The sequence below is a fragment of the Periplaneta americana genome, chromosome 2 (assembly GCF_040183065.1).
Source record: "Periplaneta americana isolate PAMFEO1 chromosome 2, P.americana_PAMFEO1_priV1, whole genome shotgun sequence".
Taxonomy (NCBI): domain Eukaryota; kingdom Metazoa; phylum Arthropoda; class Insecta; order Blattodea; family Blattidae; genus Periplaneta; species Periplaneta americana.
Window position 1 is genome coordinate 41,562,713 of NC_091118.1, and position 27,874 is coordinate 41,590,586.

The following is a 27,874-nucleotide window of genomic DNA, read 5'->3' on the forward strand; positions in this document are numbered from 1 at the left end:
ACATTAAGAAGCGTACAATAACAAGAGCGAGAAGATGTACAATGACAAGAGCGAGAAGAAGTGCAATGACAAGAGGGAGAAGAATGAGAGGCCTACATTAAGAAGCGTACAATAACAAGAGCGAGAAGAAGTACAATGATGTGTGCGAACAAGTACAGAGAAAGGAGTACAATGGCAAGTACGAGGAGTGCAATGGAAAGTTCTAGAAAAATGAATACTGCTAGAAGGATATGAAGGAAAAAGAGGGAAGGTGGAGGAGTAGGAATAGAAAGTGAAAGAAGGGACTATATTTACTGAATATAGACCAACATTTGGCATTAATGTAGTACTGATGAAAGCAAGTATGTATCCGCACCTATGGAATAAACATTTTAATACAGGAATCCCTATTTTGAAAACGAGTATGCGCTCCGTAACTGTCCGAGTGACAGCAACTAACTCAGTTCCCGACGCGCACATAATTCGAATTAGTGCAGTGGTTGAAATGCCGCCACATTACGCGTAAATTTCACTGCTCGTTTATCGCGAATATGATGGCAATGCAGAGTAGGGCGGAGGGGATTCACCACAAGTTGAGAAAGAAGCGGCCGCCGGCGCGTCATGGTTTCCGCCCGAGAGGCCTTGTATGAAAACGTAATATGGAACAGCGCATGCCACGCGCGACCGGCGGACCACGGAGACGGTCGTCAAGATGTCTTCATATACAAATATTGCCAATCTTCCTTGCGACATATGCTGACGTTTTTGTCATATAAACTGGAAATTACACAAAATTGCACACGAGACGGATTCAACTGCAGCGTGAAGTATCTCCGAGAATGCGTACTGAGATAAAAACGCAATTCTCTGCAGTTTATATATTCGCCTTGAGTTTAGATAAAAAAAAATGAAGCCATCACAGAGACACGTGAACAATATTCCAAGAAATTCTTCTTTCATTTCCTTTTATGTGTAGGACCAAACTAGTTCAAGAACCCAGTGAAACATGGTTTATGTTGAACTTCTTGTGGGTGAGGAACAAAATGAAATAATAAAGTATACAGTGTGAGAAAGGAGAGAAGACGCATTACAACAGCAGCAGGGAAGACGGTTTACTAGTTTAGCTCTGTAAAATATATGCAAGGTACAGCACGAACGCTAGTTTGGGTAAATCAGAAGTTTCATTACAGTGATGTAGTGTCCTACAGGGCCGAGTATGTCAGCACAATAAGGCCGACACAGCATACTGCATCGGATATTCTGTATCGGACAGGACGGTTTTGTCTCGGACATTCGTCCGATGTAGTATCACAGTCTAGTACAGGACTGGACACATTACGTGATTCTGAGAAATGAGCGCTGTGTGCTTTAAAGAGCGTGTCTTGCGAGCGCTGTGACGTATGCATACTGTACGTCATTCATTGTCGGTGCAGTGGTGACTCTGCAGTATGATGGCGAAATTTGAAGACGGAGCTTCCGCTCATACACTAAACCGTCCCGCTATTCCCAATGCTTTTAATGTATCATGGGAGGAGGAGTTCTTTTTGGTAGAGAGCAATGGATTAGCAAAGTGTTCAACTTGTCATAAAACACTCCAACCGATTAAGAATTTCAATATCCAACGGCATTATTCTTTACAACATGCTACTGAATATGACAAATATGTTGGTAATGAACGCCATAAATTAATACAAGTTAAAGAAAATGCTTCTCAGGTACATTATATTAGAGTATCTATTTGATATTTACATTGTATTATAAGTTAATTATACATTTAGTAATATATATAATTTTAAATTATACAAATATTACGATATATCATAATACTTGTATAATTTAAAATTATATATTACTAAATGTATAATTAACTTATAATGCATCATAATACTTGTATAATTTAAAATTATATATTACTAAATATACTATAATAACTTATAATGCAATATAAATATCGAATAGATAAACTAATATAATATACCTGAGAAACATTTTCTTTAAGCTGTATTAATTTATGGTCATATATCATATCATATATCATATTATATTATATATTATATTATACTATACTATATTATATTATATTATATATTATATTATATTATATATTATGTATTAACAGGATGACAATAATGCACTTAGTGAATCGGCTATGAGAATTAGCTACAAAATTTGCCACGAAATTGCAAAGGAATTGAAAACATTCAACGAAGGTGAATTCATCAAGCGATGTTTAATTATATTGGCAGATGAACTCTGTCCACAGCAAGTATGGGAAGTGGAAGCCATACGCCTGTCTCGTAGAACCATGGTGAGGAGATTGCAGTATGTGGGTATAGGTTATGTAAATAAGCCTAATGATTTCTGTGTGTGCATAGAGCGAAGTTTATTTCATTAATTTAATAAGAGTGTTATAAATTCTGTACTGTACAATGGATTGATGTAATATCCTTATAAACTATTATATACTGATAGACTGAATGACTAGAACAACCGTGGCTCTAGTTATATTAATGCAGGGAAGGTAGCTGTAATGCGAGTCCGCCACTGCGTGAGCGTTCTGCTCTGGCTTGGAATTGAAGTGCCTTGCGGAGCGAGAGCAGCTCTGGCCGACTAAATGGAGCCGCTCTCATGCCCGGCCCTGGTCTAGTATATACAGTCACGAAGCTTGAGTTGTGAGGGTACTAGGAACAATAGACTGTGCAGGTACTATTTTGCGTTATCTGTAATGAGGCGATAGTGGTGATCCTAGTGGTTAACAACTATCTATGGATGCATATTTACTACGTGTTGAGCTTAGTGACTGTATATACTAGACTGTGGTAGTATGCTACTGCCTCATAAGAATACATTTAATCACCGTCACATCGGACGGTCCGAGACAAAACCGTCCTGTTCGAAACAGAATGTCCAATGCAATATGTTACCGACCTAAAGGCTGGTCCACAATAAACCGGGAACGGAAACGACGAAAACGGAAATATTGTTAAAATAAATGTATTTAAATGTGAACATTCACAATTAACTTTCACGTTCCGGTTCCCCGGTTCCGGCAAGCTTCTCGTTAATTGTGAATACTCACATTTAAATACATTTATTTTAACAATATTTCCGTTCTCCTTGTTTCCGTTCCCGGTTTATTGTGAATCAGCCTCAAGTGGTAAGACGAATCCAGCCAGCCCAGCTGGTTAGGTTACAGTGCTACAGAGCTACACTCCAGCTCTCTCCGAGATTGAATGTGGTCGAGTATATGGAGGGGGGGGCTTGTGAAATTTGACTCCGAAAAATTATTCCATATATCAAGGTCATTTTTTTACAAGTTTATATAATTATAAGGAGCGTTTTCTGTAACTCTAAAAATATATATATATATTTTTTTTTAAAGTGTTGATTTAAAAATTGGAGGGGTCAAAGAAAGAAATAGCCTTTAACAATATCGATTAAAATTTGCTTTTAAGATTCATTAAAAAAAATGAAATGATGTTTTAAGAACCAAAATATAGTTAAGACACATGTTTAAGCCTGTAAATATCAGTGTTTTGAAGAAATGTATGTTTATCTTAATTTTTTATTCTTAAAATTTTAATTTTCGAGAGCAATAAAATAAAAATAAAAGTTCAAAAGTTATGCAAACACAAATCGAGCTTAAAATATTTGTTTAAAAAACGTAGTCCTAGTTGCTGTACACAAAATTGCTAGGCTATCAACAATATCCACTGAAATACATATTATGCAGGAATGTCAAAACGCCTGCACTTCGTGCACTCAAGAACCCGCACAACGTTTCCTTAGAGCGATGATTGCACTGTATCTTGCTGGTAAGTGAACCTTATTGGATTTGTATTGGTTGTAGTATGAGCACGTAATTCATACGTTTCGACATCCCTAATATTATGTATAAGATAACTATAGCTAAGAGCTAACTCTAAGCGAAAAACTGTCTAATTCACTAAAGAAGCAAGTTTGATCACTGTACAATTATCAAAATAATTAATTCCTCTAACTTGAAAATTTTGGGGCACAACGATTACAAATAAAGAAGTAAATAAATAAATAAATAAACAAACAAATAAGTAAATAAATAAATAAATAAACAAGTAAATAAATAAGTAAATAAACTAAAAATAAATAAGTAATTAAATAAATAAGTGAATAAATAAATAAATAAATAAGTAAATAAGTAAATAAACAAATAAATAAGTAAATAAGTAATTAAATAAATACATAAGTAAATAAATAAACAAGTAGATAAATAAATAAATAAATAAACAAATGAATAAATAAATAAGTAAATAAATAAATAAACAAATGAATAAATAAATAAGTAAATAAATAAATAAACAAGTACATAAATAAGTAAACAAATATATAAGTAAATAAATAAATGAAATTATATAAAATCTCTCGCAACATAAACTAAATTTTGACTATCCACGGCTTGAATTCCAGCCTCCTGTGTACAAATTCGACGCTGTAGCTATTTCGACTGACGATGCGACAAATACGAAGGGAGTTCTGGTACTGTCCGTCCGAGTGATTATGTCGCAGGGTCATCGAAAGGGGAGAAATCATGTGACAGTTACTTGCATAATGGAGCCCTTTTCTTCAAATTATTTTAAACAGTTGTATAATATAAAATGTAGACGTCCAAGTATTATGAACAGCAAATGTTTTAGGGAAAAGAGCTAACAAGCAAACATTCTCGTGGGAACAGATAAAAAAATTAATATTTTTTCTTACACCATGTTAATCATGTCAAAACAAGTGCTTACATAAATTTTGGCCACTCGAGAACAATTACGAGGGCAATCGAGAAAGTAAGTTTCCCTGGGGCCATTTACATAAAGAAAACACAATTTCTTGAAAAGATTTATTGGAATAGATACAGCAATTGAAGGATTCAGAACCATAGTGGGCTAAGCGCCATTTACTAAAACCGTAGAAAAAAAGGTTAAAATGAAGTTATTACCATAATTCAATGCAAACATATAGCAAGTAATATAAAGTATACACATTAAAACTAAATATTATGTCAATCTTCATTAAACTATGGCATTCACTTAACTTTAACCCTTGCTTTCTCCGTTTTTAATAAATGGCGCTTGGCCCACTACGACTCTGAACCCTTCAAATGTTGAGCTATATATTCCCCACTGGAATTGAAACATTTTTGGAGAAGGATGGAACGAGCGAAATGGACAGACAGAATAGGAAACGAAACCATGTTGGAAAGAGTGGGTGAAGAAAGAATGATGCTGAAACTGATCAGGAAGAGGAAAAGGAATTGACTGGGTCACTGGCTGAGAATAAACTGCCTATTGAAGGATGCACTGGAAGGAATGGTGAACGGAAGGGGGGGCAGAAGAAAATATAAGATGATAGACGACATAAATATGTAGGCTATGGATCATATGCTGAGAAAAAGAAGTAGACAGAAAACAGGAAGGATTTCAGAAAGCTGGGTTTGCAGTGAACGAACTGCTCTTGGACAGAAAACTATGAATGAAAATTAAAGAACACACATCTTCATCGCATTTCACAGAAGAGTGAAGACAATGACGAAAATAAATAAAACAATGAAATATCAATTAAATTCATCTGAAGTAACGCTTCTGAGTATAAGAATGAGATCGCATGGCAATGGAGAATATGTAAATAAACCTACTGTTGTCATACATTTATAATTAAGAAGAAATTACACCTGAAAAGGAAATCACATCTTATATCTTTTCACTAGTTTCTCTTAATGATATTTGCTTTCGAGACCTAACATTACTACTTTTCAATTACAATGATTTCAAGTCCACTGTAATTATTTACATTTCAGAGAACCGATCTAATCTTCACACATATACAAGCTAGCGTAACAATTTTAGAGCTAGTAACTAGTTTAACTGCGGAAATTATAAATTAACAAACACCTGCAGTTAAATAAATTAGAAAGACTATAAATCAAAGAACACTGAGTTATAGTACCTATCATATTAAATTACTCACGTGACAGAAGGATAGACATATACAAAAAGCATTGTTGCTACGTAAGACGAAAGAAAGAAGAATAAAGCAAAACTCTGCAATCACTCTATAAATTTCAGCGGTATGTTTATGCATTCTGGTGTGACATTGGTTACTGATAATCCGCTGCTATATGCTGAAAGAAGTTACAAACAAAGAAAATCAATCAATTATTGCTTCACTTACGTGGAAATTGATTCTAGTTATATTAAATTTTCTATGGCGAAGTGAGGCTTGATTGGTCACAATTTGGCGGCAGAGATCCTCAGTAAGTGATCCCGCCCCTCCCCCCCCCCCTTGTATATTCTGTTTCATGTTAAACATTTCCCGTTTCTCGTCAAAGTAGACCTAACCTCACTACTATGTATTCGTTTGCTTAGGAAACTGTAACTTTATAATTTATTAGTTGGAACTTACTATTTACATTCAACACTATTTCTTTCTCTCCGCTTTAATAGGGTTTCTACTCTTACGTTTAGTAACCACACACAATGAGTATGCAGAAGCCGTTCTAACACGTGCATACGAGAACAAGCTCATGTTGCACCAGCAAATTACAAGAACAGTCTACCTTGGCATTACTCTTAGTATTCATCCGCTTACAACCTAAATAACAAAATATAAAAGTAGCTTTTTCTTTTACATAGCGTTTTACATATGAGTGAAGTTATATCTTTCGTCGTATTTAATAACTAGAATTCATTTTTTATTTTCAAATAATACAAGATTATGATTTCCAAATAAGGAACTATATTCTCCTACGTTGTTGAGTGTTTCGTCTGGAGCCAATCACGGGTATGACAGTCACGTGCTTGTGTTTACATTAGGATTTTTCTTATAGCGAAAGGAGTATAAGGTAATTCCGGGAGAGTTGCCCCACTTAAGGTTTTTATCGTTTAAAAATTAAACAAACCAAAGGAGATACTTTATTCATGTGTTACAGCATGTGACATACATTAAAGGTTTATGTAAATTTTGAAACAATCGATAATTCGTACACAACAAGTGGCAAAATAAAAATTAATCAGATACGACATCACTGTAACATACACACATATAGGGGAGAGATGCCCCGCTGTGGTAATTCCCAAATTAAACTATTAATTTGATAAATAACGCTCTAAATAATGTTGCTTATTTTATTTTTCCAATAAGTTCATTTTCTGAGCTCGTTTTTCAGTGCGACCACACATATGGCACTTAGCCCACATGTTATGCAACTTCTTGCAGGAAAGTCACTGAATCCAATCAACAACTTCCTTCATTTGATAAAATTTTCAAGGCACTCAACAAAGTAGGAACTATCTACTTTGTTTCATTTGACAACACTCTCTTCATATTTTCTCCAAAAGTGTCTTCTATATCTACTAGATTTTGAAGAATTTGACTTTGAGCTTTTTGGAACTGGGAGGCTTTCAAAGATGGTGTTTCCATTTTTATCTCCACCTGTAACGCGTTCCACCAATCGCTTTCTTTTGTTCACAGCAAAAGATATTGCTGGCACATAGTTTATTTCATGAAGGGATTTGAAAGGAGTCGCTGTCGCTGAATTTGCCATTGTGGCACTTGAGCCGAAATTACAACTTATTATCCCGTTATCATTAGAACTTGTAGCCGATAAAGTTTTCTTTTCTTTGAGATTTCCTGAAGTGGCACAGAAAGGAATTCTTACAGCTGTGTTGTTGATTGATGCATCATAAATACTGAAGAGGTGCTCAGGAACTGCATCTGGATTGAAAGGATAGAAAGCTCTGGCTCGAAATCCAAATGAACTCTCTATTACTACCAACGCAGCTTTCTAGATGGATAGTCAGGCTTGCTTTTTATAAGCCATCCATTGCTGTGATTCTATTCTTGAAATAATGCTTGAGAGACTTAAAATGTGAGCAATCAAGAGATTGAAGTGCCTGAGTTGCATAGGTTGGTAGGCAAACAATTGTGATTCATTATCCTCATTCTAGCATTTTATGTTATCAAAATGTGCTGAATGTTCATCCAAAATTAAGGGAATCTTGCCAGGATTCTTTTTTGAGTAAACTTTTCCTTCAATCGCTTCATAAATAATTATGATGGAACATAGGACGATTTTGGATTCATATAAACCCCCGTTTCTGCTAGGAATCCGTCAAAAAACTTCCATTTTTCGCCTCAAACATTGGCGGTAGAAGAAATGTTCCCTCCGAATTGCAACATGTTATGACAGAATCACTTTCACCTTTCTCGCTTGAAGTTAGACTTCAACATCTTTTGATCCCTTTTTCTCAACCACTTTTCCTTATAAATTTGTTTAGTTGGATGCCACTTTCCTCTATTTTATGTGGCTTTCCTACAAATTGCGTTCACATAGAGTTGTTTCCAGTAGGTCAAAATACTGCTTGACTTCTTGTCTCGACATACCTTGACCTCTTCAGAGAGATGGATGATCCTTCTGACTGGCTGACAGGTAACTCAAGGTTTCGCTCTAGGAAGAATTGCACCCATTGGATCTTTCTTGAATACTCCACTAGATTTCAGTCGGTGGATTTTTCTCTAAGTAATTCCATAACAGTGCGATGCTTCATTAATTCCCAATTCCCCAAAAAGTTACAGTAAGATTGAAGAAATCTCTGGGATTGCATTGACTAACGTTTGGTCGTGAAATGTGTCTTTCAAACATAACTTTGGACATTCCTTAAAATTTTGAAGGCCCTCAACTTTGGGCACCTATTGAAAATGTCGCTGCAACAAATTTAGAATACCGGTATTCCTTAAAATGTTCATGGATTTCAACTTTGGACACCTCTTGAAAATATGTGATCCTCTAGCAAGTTTTGGTCATCCTTTAAAAATTATTGGCCTCTAATGTGTAATAATTCTAAACCAATATAATAATTCAATTAAAATTCCAATAAATTCAGCAAGGACACTAATAATAATTAGTTATGTACGGTAATATCACTCTTAAGTACATGGGGCGTCTCTCCCTCAAACATGTGGGGCATCACTCCCTTTAGCATGACCATTACGCCTTATGTATTTAAGGGCAACCGTAATGGACGATTACTTAATTTTTTTTTTTTAGAATGGAGTAGAATCCATGTACTTGTCAAATATATTGGATTAAGCAACATATACATAGCCATTATCCCAATTACGAATTTTGAAAAATTATAAATATTATAACAAAGCCTACGAAAAACAGCATTTCCTTTTTCTATTCACTTTTCACACACAAAAAAACCGCCACAAAGATTGCACTGGTTGCCTTCGAGGGTCATATACGAATTAAACAAATGGTCCCAAGGTCGATTCCTTAGAGATTTTGAGATAAGGAGAAAAGGAGGGTGGGGCGACTCTCCCCGTGGGGCATCTCTCCCGGAATTACCTTACTCACATTATTATAATATAAAGGAATAAAAAAAGGAAATTGATTCCGGTTTCATTTAAATGACATTTAATACTTTACTTCTAATACAGTTTTAAAGCAATACAAAGAAAATTGGTTCCGGTTACATTTAGACGACATTTAATACTTTACTGCTAATGTAGTTTTAAAGCAATAAAAAAGGAAATTGATTCTGGTTACATTTAGACGACATTTAATACTTTACTGCTAATGTAGTTTTAAAGCAATAAAAAAGGAAATTGATTCCGGTTACATTTAGACGACATTTAATACTCTACTGTTAATGTAGTTTTAAAGCAATAAAAAGGATATTGATTCCGGTTACATTTAAACGACATTTAATACTTTACTGCTAATATAGTTTTAAAGCAATATAAAGGATATTGATTCCGGTTACATTTAGACGACATTTATTTAATGCTTTATTGCTAATGTAGTTTTAAAGCAATAAAAAGAATATTAATTTCGGTTACATTTAGACGACATTAAATACTTTACTGCTAATATTGTTTTAAAGTAATAAAAGAAAATTGATTCCGGTTACATTTAAACGACATTTAATACTTTACTGCTAATATAGTTTTAAAGCAATAAAAAGGAAATTGATTCCGGTTACATTTAGAAGACATTTAATACTTTATTGCTAATATAGTTTTAAAACAATAAAAAGGATATTGATTCCGGTTACATTTAGACGACATTTAATACTTTACTGCTAATGTAGTTTTAAAGCAATAAAAAGAGTTTGGGGCAGAAGAAGATATCAGATGATAGATGACATTAAGATATGTGGATCATATGCGAAGGCAGAAAATAGGAAAGATTCGAGGGTGCTGGGCTTGCAGTGAGAGACCTGCCCATGGGCAGAACACTTATGTATGGTATGTAATATTGCGACATAAGCGTGGTAAGTGCATTATAATAGATTCCGAGATTCTATTATGCACTTAACACATGTATTGTATATTATTTTTTGCAGCTCTTAATAAAAAATAAATTATTATTATTCATCATTTTTAATTGAGATAAATAAGTTAGTTTGTTTTTGACGCTAACATTTTCATATGTGATCGCCGTTTGTTATTTGTCGATAGGTGTCATTCATTTGTTATTATTAGGTGGCGATTGTGGAAATGTTGTAATAACAAATTATTATAGAAAGTTTTGTTTTGTCTTCAAAGAAGTAGGTGACACATTAATTATACATTAATATAAATAAATAGCATATAGAAAATGTTTGTAGATGACACATTAATTATACATCAGTGTAAATAAACTGCATACCGGTACAGGTTAATGCTTGAATAGGTATTTTACTCCATGGATGTTCTCGCGTTCAGCCACGACTCCACGAGTGGCGCTCAAAGCAACAACCGAAAATCGTCAGAAATGGTTTTCACGCTTACGTCTTACTACATGGATGAATATATATATATATATATATATATATATATATATGTAATAGGATGCAAAACTTACTGAGTTTCCCGTATCACATACTAGAGGCGCTGTTGTAGAAATTGATCTTGCTGCCACCTGTTGGGAGGAGGGGCGTTATTACATCTAGCAGCGCACCAAGTAGCGAAAAGAGTAATTACTCCATGCATTTAGTAGCGCACCTGGTGACGAAAATGTTAAACTGTGCAGAAAGTATTCCCTCCCACCCTCATCGATATTCAAAACTAACCCAATTTAAAATAAAACATTTACATTTTTAATCTTCACAGCATTTTCTACTGAAAATTCTTACCGGAGCCAACAGGAAGGTAAAAGAGACGATCTATTTTACACTACCCAATTAAAATATAACCAGACAGAGACAAAAAAAAAATAAAGCAATAGGTTAGATAATTGGGATTGTATTCTTTGGGTATTTATTGCACAGCGCAATGGAAAAGTCTGCAAGAACCTACTTAGATAGTTCAATTTATTATATTACTATTACTTTACAATATATTCAACAACACTATTTTTACAACGCCCATAAACATCACTGTTTAACATACACTGCTTATACGCACGTAGTATCACTTTATGTTCACTTATTAGCAAGTTTCTGTCTGCCATCTTGTCTCTTCGAGCAATATCTCGAACGGATAAATAGAGAACTGTGGGTAATGTACCCAACACGTAGATCTAATGTTCACCACCTACGACGTTGGGCGCTGATCATCTTATTCAGCTCCCCGCCGCCAGATGGTGCTGACCGCAGTTTCGCATCCTATTATATTTTTATCCATGCTTACTACATTAATGTCTGTCTTCTTACAAATCTCCACTCCAAGAAACTAATTTAGAAAAAGTACAGGTATAATAAGAAATTTAGTTATTTCCTCATAGCACATAGAGGTACGCGACATTGATAATGATTCGTTACTTTTAAGTAAATACATAGAAGTTGATTTGATTTATTTACTTACCGCACGTGTGTTGTAAGTTTAACTTACAAGGCCTGCCAACAACATCGGTAAGGTTGTTAAAAAAACACAATCGGCCACAAAAAAAAAATAACCGCACTATTTACACATTTATGCGCCATGTTTAAGAACAGCAAATAAAAATATCACTGACAGAAAATCACATAGGTTCTCACCAGGATCGAGTGTGCAAAATTGAACAAAACATAAGGGAACACAGTGAAGAAAACACGTTTTCACTCCCTAGATCTTCAATATCAACTACCTATTGCTCGCTGATCCCTTCTCATTCAAGAGAGGGAAAACTATTATAAAATTATTCATGATATATAATATTAACAAATGTGTGTATATTTCTGTCGACTATATTCATGTTTTTATTGAATATCACTGGCTTCTGTCTGATTGCCAATTTATATTAAATGCCTTTTTCTCTTTCTTCTCTCTCTCTCTCTCTCTTTTTTTTGCTCTTGTGTTATTTATCGGTTTGAATTAAGTTAATTAGTGTATTTAGTAAACGGTCTTTGTAAATTTTGTTATATTATTGGCTAAGACCACACCGTACACGAGCCTGGCTCTTACGGTAGTGGCTAGAAACATTTATGTTTTATAAATTTAATTTGAACTCACTTTGCTAGCTAAATACATAAAAAAATATATATACCCTACTTAAAACACTAAATACTAAGTGACTATCATGCTATTTCATCTCTTGGATATTTTAATAAAAATCTGAACACTAAGAAATATATTTCTGTCCATTAGTCACGTGAATGTTTCACACCAAGTGGATCTACTATATAAGTTATATCTTATTTATAATCTTTTTGTTGTAAGAATAATCCTACAGTAAACAATGACACATGACTGAAGTGAGGCTTGATTGGTCACAATTTGGCGGCAGAGATCCTCAGTAAGTGATCCCGCCCCTCCCCCCCCCCCCTTGTATATTCTGTTTCATGTTAAACATTTCCCGTTTCTCGTCAAAGTAGACCTAACCTCACTACTATGTATTCGTTTGCTTAGGAAACTGTAACTTTATAATTTATTAGTTGGAACTTACTATTTACATTCAACACTATTTCTTTCTCTCCGCTTTAATAGGGTTTCTACTCTTACGTTTAGTAACCACACACAATGAGTATGCAGAAGCCGTTCTAACACGTGCATACGAGAACAAGCTCATGTTGCACCAGCAAATTACAAGAACAGTCTACCTTGGCATTACTCTTAGTATTCATCCGCTTACAACCTAAATAACAAAATATAAAAGTAGCTTTTTCTTTTACATAGCGTTTTACATATGAGTGAAGTTATATCTTTCGTCGTATTTAATAACTAGAATTCATTTTTTATTTTCAAATAATACAAGATTATGATTTCCAAATAAGGAACTATATTCTCCTACGTTGTTGAGTGTTTCGTCTGGAGCCAATCACGGGTATGACAGTCACGTGCTTGTGTTTACATTAGGATTTTTCTTATAGCGAAAAGAGTATACTTACATTTACCTGAATATAGTGTTGAATTGGAATCACAACAACACAACTGAATTATGTAAAAAGGTAAAGGTATCCCCGTAACATGCCATTAAGGCACTTGGGGGGCATGGAGGTAGAGCCCCATGCTTTCCATGACCTCGGCATTAGAATGAGGTGGTGTGGTCGGCACCACGCTCTGACCGCCTTTTACCCCCGGGAAAGACCCGGTACTCAATTTTATAGAAGGCTGAGTGAACCTTGGGGCCGTTCTGAAAGTTTGGCAACGAGAAAAATCCTGTCACCACCTGGGATCGAACCCCGGACCTTCCAGTTCGTAGCCAGCTGCTCTACCAACTGAGCTACCCGGCCGCCACTGAATTATGTATTGATATTAATATTAACACCGGTATTAGTAATTAATTAGTATTGATTCACAAGCCTAGTACTTCCAATTCATAAGTTTATAATATTTTGCTGTCAACATAACAATTCGAAAGTAACTGCCAGTTGTATTTGTCAGTACTCGAAATTCGAAACGAAGTTGATTGAAGAAAATTCAACCTGACATCTATAAAATCACTATAATCCATTAGAATATGTAGTAATAGGGGGAAAATGGTTAGGTTTCATTAAGTAAGCTGATCCGGACTATAAAAGCGAATGAATGAAGTCATCTCCTACATTCACACCCATGGCACGACACGTTGAATGAAACCTGTCACTTTGAATGTACAGTAGACTACTTTAATAACGTTATTGAGGGAAGTGACAAAGACTCTCTCTTTTGTAGGAAAGTTGATCGAAATCTGGCGGAATGTGTGCGCTAATGGCTTTCATTTCCTAGAGATGTCGGGTGTGTACATAAAAATTAATGGAGCAAGAATTATGGGCGGTCGGAAAGCAAACGATTATGCATATGAGGCAGCTTTCAACTCTTCCATCATGACTGGCATTTCTTCTTCCTCGCCTGCCCCCGCTACTGACTGCTTCCTAAGATCAAGTGCTTCTGTAACAAGCAATTTACCCCCCCCCTTCTGGTAATATTACTCTTCTTCTATAGAATAGCAACAGCTGACAATACAGGTGCACCTGACAAGTTCACCGACCATTGAAGGAATCTACGGAGTACGTATAGCATTCTTTGAAGTGCTGTCTCAACATAAAAAAGAATCAGTGAAGTGAATATGATGTCATTATTTCAGACTTTTTTTTTTTTAAGATGTTAACAGTGTGGTGAGCGTGAGAGTATTTTGGATTTCTGATTAGATGCGGACACATGCACCAGTTCAGTTCGAACACCAAGGAAGGGAGAGTAAAAGCTTTGCAAGGGGGAGAATCCTGAATATCCTATAGATATGTTATCCTTTTCCTTCATACCCTGACGATACAGCCGATGTGCAGCTCCGAAATTTTGGGCGTTTCAGTAATTAATGACACGGTGCAGAAATACAAAATTTCCTCCCCGATCTGACACGCACTTTTTTACGTCTTTTACTAATTTAGCAAAAATTAATTTACTTTGTCATATTTTACTTACCATGTAACTATTTTTATTTATACTTTACGTCTTTCAACTGTAAACTTCAAGAACAAGAGGAGTATAAGGATGAGTATGAATAGTAGTTTAGTATCAGTAGTAGTGTCAGTTTCAATAGTACTAATTTAGGAGTAGTAATGTAGTATCAGTATTAAGTAGTAGTAGCAGTAATGTCAGTATCAGTAGTAGTGACAGTGATAGTAGCAACAGGAGTAATATCAGTACCAGTAGTAATAGGGCAATTACTAGTAACAGCAGTTGTAATGTCAGTATGAGTAGGGGTACTAATTACTAGTAACAGCAGCAGTAGTAATGACGGTAGTAGTGATAGCAGTAGTAGTTAGTAGTAGCATCAGTAGTAATGTCAGTATCAGTAGTAGTGACAGCAGCAATAGTAAGTAATAGTAGCGTCGGTAGTAATGTCAGTATCAGTAGTAGTGATAAGAGTAGTAGTAGCATCGGTAGTAATGTCAGTATCAGTATTAGTGATAGCAGCAGTAGTAAGTAATAGTAGTGTCGGTAGTAATGTCAGTATCAGTAGTAGTGATAAGAGTAGTAGTAGTAGCATCGGTAGTAATGTCAGTATCAGTAGTAGTGACAGCAGTAGTAGTAATTAGTAGTAGCATCAGTAGTAATGTCAGTATCTGTATTAGTGACAGCAGCAGTAGTAAGTAATAGTAGCGTCGGTAGTAATGTCAGTATCAGTATTAGTGATAGCAGCAATAGTAAGTAATAGTAGCGTCGGTTGTAATGTCAGTATCGTAGTAGTGATAAGAGTAGTAGTAGTAGTAGTAGTAGTAGTAGTAGCATCGGTAGTAATGTCAGTATTAGTGATAGCAGCAGTAGTAATCAGTAGTAGCATCAGTAGTAATGTTAGTATCAGTATTAGTGATAGCAGCAGTAGTAATTAATAGTAGTATCGATAGTAATGTCAGTATCAGTACTAGTAATAGCAGCAGTAATTAAGAGTAGCATCGGTAGTAATGTCAGTATCAGTACTAGTGATAGCAGCAGTAGTAATTAGTAGTAGCATCGGTAGTAATGTCAGTATCAGTAGTAGTGATAGCAGTAGTAAGTAATAGTAGCGTCGGTAGTAATGTCAGTATCAGTAGTAGTGACAACAGCAGTAGTAATTAGTAGTAGCATCGGTAGTAATGTCAGTATCAGTAGTAGTGACAGCAGCAGTAGTAATTAGTAGTAGCATCGGTAGTAATGTCAGTATCAGTAGTAGTGACATCAGCAGTAGTAATTAGTAGTAGCATCAGTAGTAATGTCAGTATCAGTAGCAGTGATAACAGAGTAGTAATTAGTAACAGCATTGGATAGTAGTAGTTTGTAGTGATAGCAACAACAGCAACAGTGAATGATTTGAGCGTAAGTCAAGTACTTCGATCATTAGTGCACAGTCGGAAACGGTCCATAGTTTGTGAACCACTGATATACATAAAGATGAGATATCAATGATACGTTCACTCTCGAAATGGTTATCTGTTCTATCACTGATCGGTGTACTGACTAATTGCGAACAGTTGCAGAATTTATCACAGCACTTCAATATCAGTACACAGATGCGATCGCTTGTTTCAATCATCAAAAGAAGCCGCCTCGGATGTGTGGAGGCGTGACAACATCACAGATTGCGCCGCTATTTTAAAAATACAGAGCAACACTCAAAGCATGAAGGATAAGAAGTAAATATTTTATCTAACATGTTTATTTATCCGTCCTTTGTTTTGTTTAGGGGCAGCTGAAAATCTAATTCTCATATAGTGCTTTCAGAATTTCTTCAGGGTGATTCTACAGACCTGATCAGCTTACTTAATACCATAACGGTGAAACCTAACCATTTTCTTCCTGTTACTACATATGCTAGTGGATTATAGTGATTTTCTAGATGTCAGGTTCAATTCTTTCACCAACTTTGTTCCGAATTTCGAGTACTAACAAATACAACTGACAGTTATTTTCTGTCGTGTTGGCAGCAATAATTTTGGTTTGCAGTATATGAAACTGATGAAATGGAAGTAACTAACTTGTGAAATTTGAACGTAATAATTAATTGGTAATACCAGTATTAATACAGTATTAATATCAATACATAATTCAGTTCTGTTGCTTGTAGTTACAATTCAACACTATAGCCTTTTCAGACAAGTATAATTAAATACGGTTTAACTTATAGACATACTTTGTATGAAACGTGCACATAGCTAATAGACAGAAATGTATTTCTTAGTGTTCAGATTTTTATTAAAATGTCCAAGACAGGAAATAGCATGGTAGCGACTTAGGAGTACGTATTTTAAGTGGGGTATCCATTTCAATCTCACTTTGAGAGAGGAACAGAGATTAACGGGGTTTGAGAATAAAGTTCTTAGAAAAATATTTGGGGCTAAGAAGGATGAAGTTACAGGAGAATGGAGAAAGTTACACAACACAGAACTGCACGCATTGTATACTTCACCTGACATAATTAGGAACATTAAATCCAGACGTTTGAGATAGGCAGGGCATGTAGCACGTATGGGCGAATCCAGAAATGCATATGGAGTGTTAGTTGGGAGACCGGGGGGAAAAAGACCTTTGGGGAGGCCGAGACATAGATGGGAGGATAATATTAAAATGGATTTGAGGGAGATGGGATATGATGATAGAGACTGGATTAATGTTACACAGGATCGGGACCGATGGCGGGCTTATGCGAGGGCGGCAATGAACCTATGGGTTCCTTAAAAGTCATTTGTAAGTAAGTTGTAAGGCCGCCAATGAAACGACTTCATCCGATTAGAGGGTTGCCAGTAGTTCATCTCCTTCCAAGTTTCTTCTATGTTCAGTGATTTCATCCACTTCCGTTCTCTTGAAGGATCTCTTTCGAGGTCTTCTTTTTCCAGCTTCTTGAGTAAACCAATCTAAGACAATTTCTATTGCACCAGTGAATGCATTAGCTTTTCGTAAAATGTAGCCAAATCCACCTCCATTTCCTTCTTTTTATAAGAGTTATTATTGGTTCTTGATTTGTTTCTTATAGGTCTGCATTTGATATAGGTCTCATTTATGTTCGCCTTTATATTGAGGATTCAACGAAGACAACGATTTGAAAAAATCTGCAATCTTTTAATATGTTTGTGCAATTCTGCAGGGACATCATTTTATTTTTACTTCAATTTTTATTGTAACTGAGTTTTTGAATGTACTTCACTCCCACCCCCTCTACTAGTAAACTTCCAACCGTTCTCCACACAGAACCGAGGCCGCGTATGCAGTACTGAGTTTGTGAGTATAGTACATTGCAGAAATATGTTCGCGTTTTCCAGTGACGAAAGAGCTTTCAATATTGAATAATATTTTCGCACAGGTACTGTGGTCCGTTTGCCTACGTCGCATCCCAGTTTCCCCCACCTGCTTCTGTTCGTCCCTCTGTAAAGTCTAGTGGCTGGGCTGTCTTATCTCTTTTCTGACATCATTAATTTCTGTTAGGAATTGGACGTCTACGTAATATTATAAAACTGTTTAAAATAACTTAAATAAAAGGGCCTCGTTAAGTAATTAACTGTCACGTGATTTCCCCCCTTTTCTACGACCCTGCGACAAAACCACTTGAACGGACAGTAGATAGCATTTCTGAGTAATTTTATCTTTTCGGATCGGGCAGAAGTGAAGATTAAATTTACAGTACGTAAGGTACTCTTTTATAGAGTACGTATAGAATTATTTCAACATGAGTTACTCGTACGAAGGACGAAACTAATAATTGGAATTAGGTACAATAGTCTATAGTGCTATAATATGCACAGAAGAACTGAAGCCTGTATCGAAATGAACGGCCACCATCTTAAAAATGTGTTTAAATATCCATATTATGATTATTTTTCAATTTAACTTCATTCTCTATATTGTACGCTAATGTGCTGTAACAGTACAATATACACTAGGTATATAATTAATACGTCCGAATGGATAGCTCAATTCGTGAGTAAAAACATTAAGTGTTAATACAGTACTGTATTTTGATTAAACAAAAACCTAATGAAAATTATCAAACTCAAAATTGCGATATTTCCTAGTTTACATATTTCCTACTTTTCTTCCCTCCTATACCTAGTAAAGTGATTTGTTTGTATTTTACGCCAGTATCATCGAACTCCAGTCTTGGAAGGGGAAGCAAGCGGTGTTTCCGGTTCTAGACCTTTAATCCAAAGATATAGTCGAGTTAATATTAAAAATGTTAGTAAAAATGAAATTATGTCCCTGTACATGTTTCGCATGGACACAGAAGGGCATTACTTGAAGGCAGTGGCTCCCAAAGTGGGAGTGGCGAGACGATTTACAAAATAAAACAAAAATACTTTATAAACAAATTTATTTTGTGTTTAGGAACATAAACACTGTTGAACATAAATATAAAAAATGCTTCAGTATTTATTTGCTGGCCTATTACTGCAGCGATACATTAAGAACTGCGCATGCAGGTGTTTCAGATGTTTAAGTAAAATTTGAAGATGATGTGAATAGACTAAAAGTTTGTGTCTTAGCTAATTTAGTTTTATGAGAAAGTTCAAAGCTCAGAGTTCGAACTCGCGAACTATAGATACAATGCAAGTATGGTATATATTCGGCATTTGTTAACGACTATATTTACCTCAATACGCTGCGCAGATATCGCGCTCGGCAGAGCTTCCAAATGAGTGACTCGAATTCGCCTCCTTGACAATAATCGATTCTTCGCTACGAAGACATCTGATATTCGGAGTGGAAATCTACATAAACAAAGAAGCGGAGAATCCAGGTCGACGGCTCTGCATCTACTCTCAACGCCTGCATTCAGAATTACTTTCCACTCCTCGACTTGACGCTACCTACCCCCTGATTTCTCCAGTGAATGCTTTTCCGTGTTATACGCTGTCAGTGGCGTTGTCGGAATGAACGGATGGAAGAATAAACCAATAAATAAACGAAAGAATGAAAGGATGAACGTGAGAAGTAAATACGGATGAAGAGAGAGGCCGAAACCATCCAGGAAATAATTTAGGCCTACTTATTGGTGCACAGAAATATGAGCCAATTTTCCTTACAATGCATTATTACACAAACAAATTTGAATTCTATAATTTTCTACATAATATGCTACACTATTTCCATATAAGGCAAACTCGGCTAATTTCGCAGTATTAAGGTTTTCTTCTATAGTTATACCCTAGATCATATATACGCCAGATAGGTCGGCCTTATACTGGGTGTTCATTTCAAAGTATGTCATGACGTCACTGTTGATGAGTCAGCGATTTGAAGCGAGTTTCAGCTTTTGTGTCAGAGAAGTTGCCTATTAATCAAGGCGTTCAATCTGAACTTGAGAACGTGTACGGTATAACTTGAACGTCGTAGCAACAGATGGCGGTCTGTACGGTCTGTGTGCTATCATAACCTCTTTCGAACTGTGTTTTGTGCGGGCAAGTCATACGCAGGGTATTTGTTATCATCGGTTGCGTACGGAAACATTCTACAACACAAATAAAATGCTCCGTGTCCATATTGACCGTCGAAATTAATGTCAACAAATACGTAAGTAATCGTCTTAACTCTCTCCACATATCCCGACAGTAAGAAAAAAACTCACCTCAGTACATGTTTCGAAACAGTTCACATTCCTGCCACTACCGGCGTTACCGTACGTATCAGTAAGTACTCTTCGGAATGAACGCCGTACTTGCTAGGCAACTTCTCTGGCACATAAGTAATACACCTCTGCGGAAGTGTAGGAAGATTGAATTCTCTAGGCTCATCGACTAGCCACATGACGGCATACAGCGAGTCATGACACACTTTGAACTGAACACTCAGTAGGCTTTGACGTTAACACCTTTTGTCAGGTTTACTACGCTGCCATCTAGTTGTTACATAAGAGTCACGTCATAATTCTCATTTGAATTGCATTAGCGACTGTACTGCCATCTCGTGTTCGTTTACGGCGGACGGGTGGCGATCCTGGCGGTTGTTCTCTTCGAAGTGCAACGATTTTAACATAGCGATGAGTTATCCGTTACATATATATGATCTGGGGTTATACTCAAAAATGCTTGAAAAAATTTCCTTCATGCAGCAATTAATCACTAGACATAATTGTATTGGTTGGCATAAAAAAAATATTTTTTAATTGTAGACTATGTCAACAGGGAAATAGCTCCATCTAAAAACATGAAATCATATGTCTGTGTTTCAGGAATTCGTGTAACTTCGCAGTACTGCTCGGACAATTTCGCTGTAACACTTCTGTAATTTTCAAGAATACTCTTGTTAGCTCCAAACATGTTTTAATGTAATCTAAACATCAGTACATGTTTACACACATGAACTGAACATACATTAACAAACTAGGCAATAAATACAGAACAACTGGGCTTTAATTATTAACATTAATAATAGGAAAAGGCATGCATATTAATTATAAATTAATAAATTTATCTAACACATATCTTCAAATACCTGGGAGCAACAGTAACAAATATAAATGAAACTCGGGAGGAAATTAAATACAGAATACATATGGGAAATGCCTGTTATTATTCGGTTGAGAAGCCTTTATCATCCAGTCTGCTGTCAAAAAATCTGAAAGTTAGAATTTATAAAACAGTTATATTACCGGTTGTTCTTTACGGTTGTGAAACTTGGACTCTCACTTTGAGAGAGGAACATAGATTAAGGGTGTTTGAGAATAAGGTGCTTAGGAAAATATTTTGGGCTAAGAGGGATGAAGTTACAGGAGAATGGAGAAAGTTATACAACACAGAACTGCACGCATTGTATTCTTCACCTGACATAATTAGGAACATTAAATCCAGACGTTTGAGATAGGCAGGGCATGTAGCACGTATGGGCGAATCCAGAAATGCATATAGAGTGTTAGTTGAGAGGCCGGAGGGAAAAGTTCTTTGGGGAGGGCGAGACGTAGATGGGAAGATAATATTAAAATGGATTTGAGAGAGGTGGGATATGATGATAGAGACTGGATTAATCTTGCTTAGGATAGGGACCAATGTCGGGCTTATGTGAGGGCGGCAATGAACCTCCGGGTTCCTTAAAAGTCAGTAAGTATCTAACACATATCTGCATTAAGCATTATGCCAAAGATAGAAAAAAAAAAAAAACATTATGAGGACTATTAGGCCTAATCCGAATCCGCTTCCGCTGGCAAGACAATTGTTGTTTCTCCTTTCTCTGCCATTGTTTGAAGGTGGACAGACTTTGCTCCTTTTGGGGACACAATTTTGTTAGGTTTTGTAACCATTGAAAACCCTGTTTCATCTAAATTTCAAATGAGATTAGGCTGGTACTCAGTTCTGTTTTCTCATACACGCTCTCTAGCACATCATAAAAAATCGTTTAAATTCGAGCGAGTTGAGCAGGCTGCTCTATGGTAGGACAGATTTTCTGGCTGGCGCATACTTTGTCCATAGCGCTTCTTAAAGGAAGTTCGAATCTGCGTGCCACTCGAACTGCTCTGCCGGCAACTAGTGGAAACTAGTTAAGAAATTGAGTACCGGCAAAAGCATATTACGAACTATATTAGATAAAACAACAAGCAAGAGTTCAAATTAATCATAAGAATGTGGAGAAATCATTAATCACAGTGTGATAATTACAGTTTATTCAAGCCTGCTTCACAGGAAGCTTCTACCTGAAAGTCAGATTTGCGTAAATGAATAAATGGATTGTACAGTATGAATGAACGAATGGTTGCACAGATAGATGGAAGTATGGATGGATGGATGGATGGATGGATGGGTAGGTAGGTAGGTAGATAGATAGATAGATAGATAGATAGATAGATAGATAGATAGATAGATAGATAGATAGATAGATAGATAGATAGATAGATAGATAGATAGATAGATGGGTTGGGTTGGATGAATGAAGTAAGTGGCATGAATCAATGAATGAATAAATGCATTGCATTTTCAGAGGTAGCTTCTTTGGCTGGAGAAGGTAAAATATCATCATTAACAGGGAAAAAATTGTTAAAAAATAATTTCCAAATGAGCCTGTGAGATAGGCAAACGTTCAGAGAAAACAATTTTTATGGGAAAAAAATTTTGTACGTGTTAATTTTTACGCTAAATTTATTTTATTTATTTATTTATTTATTTATTTAACCTGGTAGAGATAAGGCCATCAGGCCTTCTCTTCCCCTCTACCAGGGGATTACAACTACAATATTAAGAATACAATTACAATTATAATTACAATTAATATTAAATTTACAAATACAATAAAAATCAAAGTACTAAAACATTAACTGATTAATAAAAGCTAGGCAGTTTATTGTAAAAGTTAAAAAGAGAGAAGCATTTCTTTTATTGATTAAGTAAAAATTAAACCTACTCTACGAGTAAGAAAATGCTTAATAAGCTTGCTTTTGAAGGCAACTAAATTCTGACAGTCTCTGATGTCACTGGGTAGGGTATTCCACAAGCGCGAGAGCGAGATTGTGTATGATGATGAATACGATGATGTCTTATGTGTTGGTATGGCTAGTATGCGGCTATTTTGCGTGCGTGTGAAGAGATTATGATATGATGACAGGTAACTGAAACGGGAGGCAAGGTAGGTAGGTGTAGAAGTGTGAAGGACTTGGAAAAGGAGAACAAGAGAATGAAAATTTCTACGTTCGTTAAGCCGTATCCAGTTTAGAGTTTGGAAGGATGGGGTAATGTGGTCAGCGCGACGGATATCGCAGACGAAGCGAACACAAGAATTATGAAAACGTTGTAATTTTTGCGACTGGTTGACATTGAGGTCAGTCAGTAGAAAATCACAATAATCGAAGTGGGGCATTGCTAGTGTAAGTTACTTATTCACAATCAAATGCATACTCGTAAATTTATTTGACAATAATTAAATAAAACATCTTTTGTGCGAGATCGTGCGTATTTGCTTGGTTTCCACACAAAACCAATCCGCGGAAAGTCTAAAATTCCACATTCAGTATTCCCAACCTATCACACATAACAATTTCCCTCTTCTTACCGCTTAAGTGACATATTGATTTTACTGCTTTAGGCTTTTAACAAATTATTTTTAGAGACGTTCAATATACAGTAGTAATAATTATAAATTGGAAACTTACCACTGAAATTTCACCTAAATTGCACTGTTAATTATTGTTTTTAAATATTTGCAAAAATTAAGTAAACTCTAAATCATTACATAACCTTACAGTTTGTTTTAAGTTCGCATTTACAGACTGGGGGAATAAAAGACAGACGTATATCAAGGCCTGCTGGAGTAGGCCTATAGTAAACACAGAAAACATTTTACAGCAACAATGTTGAAGATAGATATTTTTGTTTTGCAAATTTGCAGTCATTGAACAGAAACCAAGATGGAGATTTCATTGCAACTAATTAGAAATTCCTCTTTCAGGTATGTAGGCCTAATAAACGATCTTCGCACAAGATAATGTACGATACACGAGCAGAAATTAAAAAAGCTCAACTACGTTTCTCTTTTTCAAACTTTTCCTCGAACATGAAAACTTCAACATACCGCTCTTGTAACGCATATTACTATTTCGTCGATCTTCATACAGAAAAGAGGCAGAGAAGAAGAAGAAGAAGAAGAAGAAGAATCTCTCTTGGTCGTTTTGAAACCAGAAAGTTACAAAACCCTACAGCAATCAAGAGAACTGCAAAAGAATCTGACAGAATGCTATTGTGCTACACCTACTTGAATGTTTGTTAAGCAGCAACTGACTCAGAATGCACAGAATTGCAGCAGCAGCAGCTTAGAAAGGAGCGGAAATAACCGCAATCGTGGTGGAAAACTAACCTGTGGAAATAAGAGGCAATATTGAGAAATCGACCACCCTTTCACCACTGCAGCACGGGAACGCCTCGAGTCGGCGTTTCACTTGTTACGATTCAATAGCGACCAGCAAATAGCCTACTAATTTCCTTGGTAGTGATAGAGACAACTCGAGATAAAATTATGCACATGCACTGTACGTCTACGCGATTCTACGCACAAGTTAACAAACATACGCACTATAGCACTAATTCACCGCACAAGGTAGCAAACACACGCACATGCGCACGATATCTATAGATTTTCCGCACAAGTTACTATGAAAGCTGTGTGTATCCTGAATCACAGCAATAAAAAATTAACCACTGCGAGTAGCTCACAATTTAAGTAATAAATTGTACAGTGTATCTATCAAAAGGGATTAAGTAGGCCTACCTCTTCCTCTATGTTTTATATTTCTGCGACATAACGGAATTTCATCAATCAAACAAACCCAATCAGGAATTAAATTAACGTTCTACAGTTACGCATATACTGTGCACGCAACTGTTTTGCGTCTATGTCAAAGAACAACCGAATAAAACTATTTTTATTATACAGGACTTTCATTTCAAAACTTCCCAGTCTTACTTACTTACTGGCTTTTAAAGAACCCGGAGGTTCATTGCCGCCCTCACATAAGCCTGCTATTGGTCCCTTTCCTGAGCAAGATTAATCCATTGTAAAAATTTTAGAAAATTACTAAATTGTAAAACTATAAAACTTTGTAAAAATTGTAATTGTAATATTGTAAAATGTTGACATGTTCCACATCTTAAAGCTTCATTGCTCATGTAAGATCTATGGAATAAAATAAATGAATGAATGAATGAATGAATTATCATATCCCACCTCCCTCAAATCCATTTTAATATCATTTTCCCATCTACGTCTCCGCCTCCCTAAAGGCCTTTTTCCCTCCGGCCTCCCAACTAACACTCTCTATTTCTGGATTCGCCCATACGTGCTACATGCCCTGCCCATGTCAAACGACTGGATTTAGTGTTCCTAATTATGTCTGGTGAAGAATACAATGCGTGCAGTTCTGTGTTGTGTAACTTTCTCCATTCTCTTGTAACTTCAGCCCTCTTAGCCCCAAATATTTTCCTAAGCACCTTATTCTCATACATCCTTAACCTATGTTCCTCTCTCAAAGTGAGAGTCCAAGTTTCATAACCATACAGAAGAACCGATAATATAACTGTTTTATAAATTATAACTTTCAGAATTTTTGACAGGAGATTGGATGATTTCCTACCGAGTATAATTTATATTTGTTACTGTTGCTCCAACGTACTTCTCCATCTCTTCAAAAGATAAATTTCCAATTTTTATATTTCCATTTCGTACAATATTCTCGTCACGAGACATAATCATACACTTTGTCTTTTCGGGATTTACTTTCTAACTTATCTCTTTACTTGCTTCCAGTAAAATTCCCGAAAACTCCCCAGTCCAAATAACTAATTATTTAAATTGAATTCAATTTAAACAAAAAACACCTAAATTTAGATATTGAGGGGGAAGTCTGAAACCAGACTCAATTGTATTTTAGATTTCATCCCCCCCCCCAGTCACCCCCACTTTGAAATTTCAAATGACACCTCTATATTTTTATACTTAAATATGAAAGAGCATTCAATTGTTTACACACCTCATTCATTTGTTTTCGCATCTTTTGTTTCCTATCGTCGCCTGGTAGTCTGTACTTTTGTTATCATCAGTTGATTGTAGGATGAAAACACAGCTTATTTTGTGTAATTTCCTAATTTAATCAATAAGGATGATTTATGTTCTCTCTTGAAGGGTGTACAACATTTTAAAATAATTTAATACACAAACACAACTATTACATGAAATGCTCAATAAGTTTTTGTAGCTTTATTCTCTTCAGCTCTAATCAACAACAGGGGCCTAACATTAGACATTCAATGATTGTATAATAAATATGCATAAAATGAACAATAAATAATGTACTCGTTCACATTGTTGAGTTTATCGGATATGACGTATTTCCATAGCAAGCGAAGTCTAATGACGTCAGAGTAATTTCCGTTCTAGGAAATATTTTCATTTTTATATTAATGTAGGTTGAATATCGATGTTACGCATAAAAATGACAGGTAAACTTCTTCAAACTGACCTGTAAACTGTTACTTTATTCCTTCATTTACAGGTCTACAAATGTGACTCCGTAAAACACCTATAAATTACAGGTTCCACAATTTGTAAATTCTGCCTCCTTAGAACGGGTCCCAGAACAAAATGTAACAGGGGAAACGGTAATACATCGACATTAGAGATGAACAACGATCGAGAAAGCAAGGCTAACAGCGCCCGCAAAGCCGAAAACCCGCACGACAATGTTGTATACGTCGCGTTGTTGACGTAAAGACTGCTTGTGAGTGTTTCGAGACGCCGAGATTGATCACTCCCGACGTCCCGAACGTCAAGCAGTCTTGAAACGCCACAGTTGTTTATACCTGACTGAACTTTTATCTACTTTGGCAACTGTTATATATGTATAAACAATCAAGTAGCATATTTGAAACAACATCTCTACCTTTCAGTGTATAATAATCCGTTCCCCAATCTTTATTTAATTATAATATAAATAATAATACATTTAGCCTGCTAGATCCCGTAAGGGCAAGGGCCTCCTGATTGACAGGGCTTGGCTCAGTAGACTTCACTCATTAGGTGAGCTGGTCCTAAGGAGTGATATCAGCGAACTTGGCTGCACTTCTTCGATTCTATGTACACAAACACTATATGCACTTGTAAGATTCGCACCACACTACACACTGAGGACGATGGCTTCTAGATTTCTCCATAGCTGTCTGTCTTTTGTACTGCTCGTCCAATGTGCTCCTGCCTTCTTCTTGAAGAAACGGCCCATCTAGTCGTCTGGCGTTCCACTCTTCTCCTGCCGATCCTGGATCCCACAATGTCAGTCTGTGCGTCCATTGTCTGTGGTCCATCCTTACCACGTGCCCTCCCAATTTCACTTTAGGCTTTCGGCGATGTTTAGGACGTCTTGGTATAAGTTTTCAACTAGCAATAATCGCACCTCGGTTAAACCTCATTGGTTACGATAGTTTATTTATTTGATTACTAGGCCCTTATTAAAAGGCTAGGAATTTTCTTTTCATGTGTTTGAGATCAAGTGTGCAATCTCAAGTAAAAAGACATTAACGTTATCTTTTATGTTTCTTAGAAATGCAAA

General features: G+C 35.9%; 1 protein-coding gene and 1 pseudogene across 5 annotated transcripts in view; both read right to left on the reverse strand.

The window, feature by feature from the left end:
• Positions 1–27,874, reverse strand: part of LOC138692931 (myosin-IIIb-like) — a 519,118-nt gene that overhangs the window by 367,174 nt on the left and 124,070 nt on the right. The window lies entirely within an intron of this gene.
• On the reverse strand, positions 27,681–27,747 carry LOC138695388 (U4 spliceosomal RNA; annotated as a pseudogene).